At 31.7% G+C, this 8,390-nt stretch overlaps 1 non-coding gene across 1 annotated transcript; it reads left to right on the top strand.

Annotated features, from left to right (window-relative positions):
* The first annotated feature begins 6,051 nt into the window (after positions 1-6,051).
* LOC127012248 (small subunit ribosomal RNA) lies at positions 6,052-8,046 on the top strand. The gene has a single exon (XR_007765761.1). It is a non-coding gene; the product is annotated as a small subunit ribosomal RNA (ribosomal RNA).
* The last annotated feature ends 344 nt before the right edge of the window (positions 8,047-8,390 follow it).

Genomic DNA, 8,390 nt, shown 5'->3' with positions numbered 1-8,390 from the left:
CAAACATATAATATAAAAATATTCCTAAGGTCTAGATTTTCAAGTAAGAGTCCAATTTGATTAACATATCAATATAAGTACAACTCGACCATCTAATAATAACAATATGAATCGTCATCTTATTAGTGACGCGAAGATTGGCAAACATATAATATAAAAATATTCCTAAGGTCTAGATTTTCAAGTAAGAGACCAATTTGATTAACATATCAATATAAGTACAACTCGACCATCTAATAATAATATGAATCGTCATCTTATTAGTGACGCGAAGATTGGCAAACATATAATATAAAAATATTCCTAAGGTCTAGATTTTCAAGTAAGAGACCAATTTGATTAACATATCAATATAAGTACAACTCGACCATCTAATAATAACAATATGAATCGTCATCTTATTAGTGACGCGAAGATTGGCAAACATATAATATACAAATATTCCTAAGGTCTAGATTTTCAAGTAAGAGACCAATTTGATTAACATATCAATATAAGTACAACTCGACCATCTAATAATAACAATATGAATCGTCATCTTATTAGTGACGCGAAGATTGGCAAACATATAATATAAAAATATTCCTAAGGTCTAGATTTTCAAGTAAGAGACCAATTTGATTAACATATCAATATAAGTACAACTCGACCATCTAATAATAACAATATGAATCGTCATCTTATTAGTGACGCGAAGATTGGCAAACATATAATATAAAAATATTCCTAAGGTCTAGATTTTCAAGTAAGAGACCAATTTGATTAACATATCAATATAAGTACAACTCGACCATCTAATAATAACAATATGAATCGTCATCTTATTAGTGACGCGAAGATTGGCAAACATATAATATAAAAATATTCCTAAGGTCTAGATTTTCAAGTAAGAGACCAATTTGATTAACATATCAATATAAGTACAACTCGACCATCTAATAATAACAATATGAATCGTCATCTTATTACTGACGCGAAGATTGGCAAACATATAATATACAAATATTCCTAAGGTCTAGATTTTCAAGTAAGAGACCAATTTGATTAACATATCAATATAAGTACAACTCGACCATCTAATAATAACAATATGAATCGTCATCTTATTAGTGACGCGAAGATTGGCAAACATATAATATAAAAATATTCCTAAGGTCTAGATTTTCAAGTAAGAGACCAATTTGATTAACATATCAATATAAGTACAACTCGACCATCTAATAATAACAATATGAATCGTCATCTTTTTAGTGACGCGAAGATTGGCAAACATATAATATAAAAATATTCCTAAGGTCTAGAATCTTAAGCAATAGACCAATTCAACTAAGAGTTGACATATAAAAATATGTTCCTTTTAATGTTAGCAAAATTTTATCGTCACATACTGTTAGTGACGCGAACGTTTTTTTCTCCATGTTTATATGAATGTTTATTCAAAGGTAGAAAGGCAGGATCGTTATTTTATAAGTGAAGCGATAAAAAAATATTATGCAATAGGACATCTATTTATAAATATTTTTAAGTCTTAGAAATTCAAGTAAAGAGATTCAAGAAATTCATTCAACTTAGAGCGCACATATAATTAAAACTATTCCTGAGGTTTAGAAACCAAATTAAATAAAGAGGACATATAAACGTATGTGGTATTTTGATGGTAGTAAAAATGTATCGCGATATTATTAGTGACGCGACCAATTTTTATACTCTTTGCTCCATGTGCAAATATATCTAGTGTTTAGATAGTCAATTAAAAATGACAATTTTAACTAAAAGACTTAAAAAAGTGTTTGTCAAACTTATAATTTTGTCAATACTATATAAAACGCCAATCATATCCTTATAAAAGTAAATACGGTATATGGTTATAAATACAAAACCATATATAAATAAAAAAATGAAATCGTATGTATATGGCTTATAGGTATAATACCTATAAGGCATAATAATGTATAATATTAGCAAATATACATATAAAAGTGCATAAATTGTATAGATATGGCATAAAGAAGGCATTTATGAGAATAGCTAGTAGAATTTGCCCATACACTACTAGCGAAATGAGATATTTATACCTAGTGAGGGCGGCACTAGTACTATAAATTGTGGCAAAATAAATCTTATGCAAATGCATAGGATTTTGTCAATACCGTACAAAAAACTAAGTAAAACGTATGGATATTGAAAAATAAATGGATTATATTCATAAAATACGAATATTTCTTGCATTCTCTTGTTATACGAGAGAATATCATACGGAGCGGGCAGCCCCTAGTATAGTAAGCAGTCGAATGGGAGACAGCGTGTCCAAAAACACCTATAGGGAGGTGGTCGTTGGCGGACCTCTCCTCGTATTGGTCAAACTTATGATTTTGTCAATACTATATAAAACGCCAATCATATCCATATAAAAGTGAATACAGTATATGGATATGAATAAAAAACCATACATAAATAAAAAAAAATATGTATAAAAAATTATACATATATTTATATTAAGCAATCGTATGGATGTGGCTTATAGGTATAATACCTATAAGGCATAATAATGTATAATATAGCAAATATACATATAAAAGTGCATGAATTGTATAGATATGGCATATAAGTGACATATTTATGAGAATAGCTAGTAGAATTTGCCCATACACTACTAGCGAAATGAGATATTTATACCTAGTGAGGGCGGCACTAGTACTATAAATTGTGGCAAAATAAATCTTATGCAAATGCATAGGATTTTGTCAATACCGTACAAAAAACTAAGTAAAACGTATGGATATTGAAAAATAAATGGATTATATTCATAAAATACGAATATTTCTTGCATTCTCTTGTTATATGAGAGAATATCATACGGAGCGGGTAGCCCCTAGTATAGTAAGCAGTCGAATGGGAGACAGCGTGTCCAAAAACACCTATAGGGAGGTGGTCGTTGGCGGACCTCTCCTCGTATTGGTCAAACTTATGATTTTGTCAATACTATATAAAACGCCAATCATATCCATATAAAAGTGAATACAGTATATGGATATGAATAAAAAACCATACATAAATAAAAAAAAATATGTATAAAAAATTATACATATATTTATATTAAGCAATCGTATGGATGTGGCTTATAGGTATAATACCTATAAGGCATAATAATGTATAATATAGCAAATATACATATAAAAGTGCATGAATTGTATAGATATGGCATATAAGTGACATATTTATGAGAATAGCTAGTAGAATTTGCCCATACACTACTAGCGAAATGAGATATTTATACCTAGTGAGGGCGGCACTAGTACTATAAATTGTGGCAAAATAAATCTTATGCAAATGCATAGGATTTTGTCAATACCGTACAAAAAACTAAGTAAAACGTATGGATATTGAAAAATAAATGGATTATATTCATAAAATACGAATATTTCTTGCATTCTCTTGTTATATGAGAGAATATCATACGGAGCGGGTAGCCCCTAGTATAGTAAGCAGTCGAATGGGAGACAGCGTGTCCAAAAACACCTATAGGGAGGTGGTCGTTGGCGGACCTCTCCTCGTATTGGTCAAACTTATGATTTTGTCAATACTATATAAAACGCCAATCATATCCATATAAAATTGAATACAGTATATGGATATGAATAAAAAACCATACATAAATAAAAAAAAAATATGTATAAAAAATTATACATATATTTATATTAAGCAATCGTATGGATGTGGCTTATAGGTATAATACCTATAAGGCATAATAATGTATAATATAGCAAATATACATATAAAAGTGCATGAATTGTATAGATATGGCATATAAGTGACATATTTATGAGAATAGCTAGTAGAATTTCCCCATACACTACTAGCGAAATGAGATATTTATACCTAGTGAGGGCGGCACTAGTACTATAAATTGTGGCAAAATAAATCTTATGCAAATGCATAGGATTTTGTCAATACCGTACAAAAAACTAAGTAAAACGTATGGATATTGAAAAATAAATGGATTATATTCATAAAATACGAATATTTCTTGCATTCTCTTGTTATATGAGAGAATATCATACGGAGCGGGTAGCCCCTAGTATAGTAAGCAGTCGAATGGGAGACAGCGTGTCCAAAAACACCTATAGGGAGGTGGTCGTTGGCGGACCTCTCCTCGTATTGGTCAAACTTATGATTTTGTCAATACTATATAAAACGCCAATCATATCCATATAAAAGTGAATACAGTATATGGATATGAATAAAAAACCATACATAAATAAAAAAAAAATATGTATAAAAAATTATACATATATTTATATTAAGCAATCGTATGGATGTGGCTTATAGGTATAATACCTATAAGGCATAATAATGTATAATATAGCAAATATACATATAAAAGTGCATGAATTGTATAGATATGGCATATAAGTGACATATTTATGAGAATAGCTAGTAGAATTTGCCCATACACTACTAGCGAAATGAGATATTTATACCTAGTGAGGGCGGCACTAGTACTATAAATTGTGGCAAAATAAATCTTATGCAAATGCATAGGATTTTGTCAATACCATACATAAACCGTATGGATATTGAGAAGTTAATAGATTACATCTATAATATGAGAAGTATTTTAGTATTCTTATTAAATAAGAGAATACTATAAGGGTGAGTGGCAAAGAGAATTGAATATACCCGAATGGGAGACAGCGTGTCCAAAAACTACTATAGGTGGTGTGGCAAATATGAGGAAGGCAATATATCCATATAATGAAAATAAAAGTGCGTTTTCTTATTATATAAGAGAACACTATATGGGTGAGTGGCAAAGTAAATTGAATATACCCGAATGGGAGACAGCGTGTCCAAAAACTACTATAGGTGGTGTGGCAAATATGAGGAAGGCAATATATCCATATAATGAAAATAAAAGTGCGTTTTCTTATTATATAAGAGAACACTATATGGGTGAGTGGCAAAGTAAATTGAATATACCCGAATGGGAGACAGCGTGTCCAAAAACTACTATAGGTGGTGTGGCAAATATGAGGAAGGCAATATATCCATATAATGAATATAAAAGTGCGTTGTCTTATTATATAAGAGAACACTATATGGGTGAGTGGCAAAGTAAATTGAATATACCCGAATGGGAGACAGCGTGTCCAAAAACTACTATAGGATGGTCAATGGGCCGGCCGTCTGCTATTGACATATGTCAGTAGAGAAGATATTATCCGTCAAATTTGTTTCTTTATTCATTTATTTGAATACGAGACTTGGCTCCGCGGTTAATATTTTAAGCCCAAAGATAATAACGTTGAAACAAAGGCCAAGTTTCTATTGTACATAGAATAACAAATTGTTTCCGAATTTTATCGTTAATTTTAGGAGGTAGGCTAACATGATTTATATTATATGTGTATTATTAAATAATAATAGTACATAAAAGTCTACCAAAGAAATATAAAAATGTAATTATGAATACATTTTCAATATTAATATCAACTTATATTGTTGATAATAAAAAATAGCTATTAAGAGAGTTATTTAAGAAATTATATAATATATAATAAAGAGTATATATATAAATAATATATAAGTATATATTATTTAAGAAATAAATATAGTAGTAATAATTATATATATACACTCGGTTCTATTTTATATATTACCAGAGACTTATATGGATATATATAGATAAATTTTAAATTTATCGTCAAAATACAAATGATTAACTCAATATCTTATATTGGTTAAACAAAAATTGTACATGTGTGGATACAATATATTATGTATGTCGAACAAAAATGATATTTTAGAATGAAATGTGCATATATAAAGAAAATATATGAAAAATAAATATTGTGTTTATAAAGAATATGATTCTTTTTGACATCAATAAAAACTTGTTATTATTAGTGGCGAAACAAGTATAAATTGGAAAACAAACGTATACGAATGCTATATAAAAATGGCCGTATTCGATAGAAATAAAATCTATAACAACATATATATTGCTAATTTCTATTCAAAAAATATGAATGAAATATGAATAAAAACATTATTCTGGTTGATCCTGCCAGTAGTTATATGCTTGTCTCAAAGATTAAGCCATGCATGTCTAAGTACACACGAATTAAAAGTGAAACCGCAAAAGGCTCATTATATCAGTTATGGTTCCTTAGATCGTTAACAGTTACTTGGATAACTGTGGTAATTCTAGAGCTAATACATGCAATTAAAACATGAACCTTATGGAACATGTGCTTTTATTAGGCTAAAACCAAGCGATCGCAAGATCGTTATATTGGTTGAACTCTAGATAACATGCAGATCGTATGGTCTTGTACCGACGACAGATCTTTCAAATGTCTGCCCTATCAACTTTTGATGGTAGTATCTAGGACTACCATGGTTGCAACGGGTAACGGGGAATCAGGGTTCGATTCCGGAGAGGGAGCCTGAGAAACGGCTACCACATCTAAGGAAGGCAGCAGGCGCGTAAATTACCCACTCCCAGCTCGGGGAGGTAGTGACGAAAAATAACAATACAGGACTCATATCCGAGGCCCTGTAATTGGAATGAGTACACTTTAAATCCTTTAACAAGGACCAATTGGAGGGCAAGTCTGGTGCCAGCAGCCGCGGTAATTCCAGCTCCAATAGCGTATATTAAAGTTGGTGCGGTTAAAACGTTCGTAGTTGAACTTGTGCTTCATACGGGTAGTACAACTTACAATTGTGGTTAGTACTATACCTTTATGTATGTAAGCGTATTACCGGTGGAGTTCTTACATGTGCTTAGATACTTGTATTTTTTCATATGTTCCTCCTATTTAAAAACCTGCATTAGTGCTCTTAAACGAGTGTTATTGTGGGCCGGTACAATTACTTTGAACAAATTAGAGTGCTTAAAGCAGGCTTCAAATGCCTGAATATTCTGTGCATGGGATAATGAAATAAGACCTCTGTTCTGCTTTCATTGGTTTTCAGATCAAGAGGTAATGATTAATAGAAGCAGTTTGGGGGCATTAGTATTACGACGCGAGAGGTGAAATTCTTGGACCGTCGTAAGACTAACTTAAGCGAAAGCATTTGCCAAAGATGTTTTCATTAATCAAGAACGAAAGTTAGAGGTTCGAAGGCGATCAGATACCGCCCTAGTTCTAACCATAAACGATGCCAGCTAGCAATTGGGTGTAGCTACTTTTATGGCTCTCTCAGTCGCTTCCCGGGAAACCAAAGCTTTTGGGCTCCGGGGGAAGTATGGTTGCAAAGCTGAAACTTAAAGGAATTGACGGAAGGGCACCACCAGGAGTGGAGCCTGCGGCTTAATTTGACTCAACACGGGAAAACTTACCAGGTCCGAACATAAGTGTGTAAGACAGATTGATAGCTCTTTCTCGAATCTATGGGTGGTGGTGCATGGCCGTTCTTAGTTCGTGGAGTGATTTGTCTGGTTAATTCCGATAACGAACGAGACTCAAATATATTAAATAGATATCTTCAGGATTATGGTGTTGAAGCTTATATAGCCTTCATTCATGGTGGCAGTAAAATGTTTATTGTGTTTGAATGTGTTTATATAAGTGGAGCCGTACCTGTTGGTTTGTCCCATTATAAGGACACTAGCTTCTTAAATGGACAAATTGCGTCTAGCAATAATGAGATTGAGCAATAACAGGTCTGTGATGCCCTTAGATGTCCTGGGCTGCACGCGCGCTACAATGAAAGTATCAACGTGTATTTCCTAGACCGAGAGGTCCGGGTAAACCGCTGAACCACTTTCATGCTTGGGATTGTGAACTGAAACTGTTCACATGAACTTGGAATTCCCAGTAAGTGTGAGTCATTAACTCGCATTGATTACGTCCCTGCCCTTTGTACACACCGCCCGTCGCTACTACCGATTGAATTATTTAGTGAGGTCTCCGGACGTGATCACTGTGACGCCTTGCGTGTTACGGTTGTTTCGCAAAAGTTGACCGAACTTGATTATTTAGAGGAAGTAAAAGTCGTAACAAGGTTTCCGTAGGTGAACCTGCGGAAGGATCATTAATGTTTTAATATCCTTACCGTTAATAAAATATTTGTTTATATTATAATAAATACATTATAGTATTACAAATAAAATATGAATTGCCAAAATGTATATGAGATCTATTATAGATCAAATGAAATTTCGAACAAGCAAATCGAAATAATGCAAATATTAAAATTATATATTGTATTTAATACATATGAGAGAAATTAATAAGCAGCCAAAGCAAACAAATAAAAATTCGAACAAGCAAATCGAATTATTAAAATAATAATATTAAATTATTATTGTATATCCTTACCGTTAATAAAATATTTGTTTATATTATAATAAATACATTATAATAATACAAATAAAATAT

Source organism: Drosophila biarmipes, unplaced genomic scaffold, assembly GCF_025231255.1.
Source record: "Drosophila biarmipes strain raj3 unplaced genomic scaffold, RU_DBia_V1.1 ptg000036l, whole genome shotgun sequence".
Classification (NCBI taxonomy): domain Eukaryota; kingdom Metazoa; phylum Arthropoda; class Insecta; order Diptera; family Drosophilidae; genus Drosophila; species Drosophila biarmipes.
The sequence above is the reverse complement of the archived record's forward strand: the minus strand, read 5'-3'. Positions and strand labels throughout refer to the sequence as shown.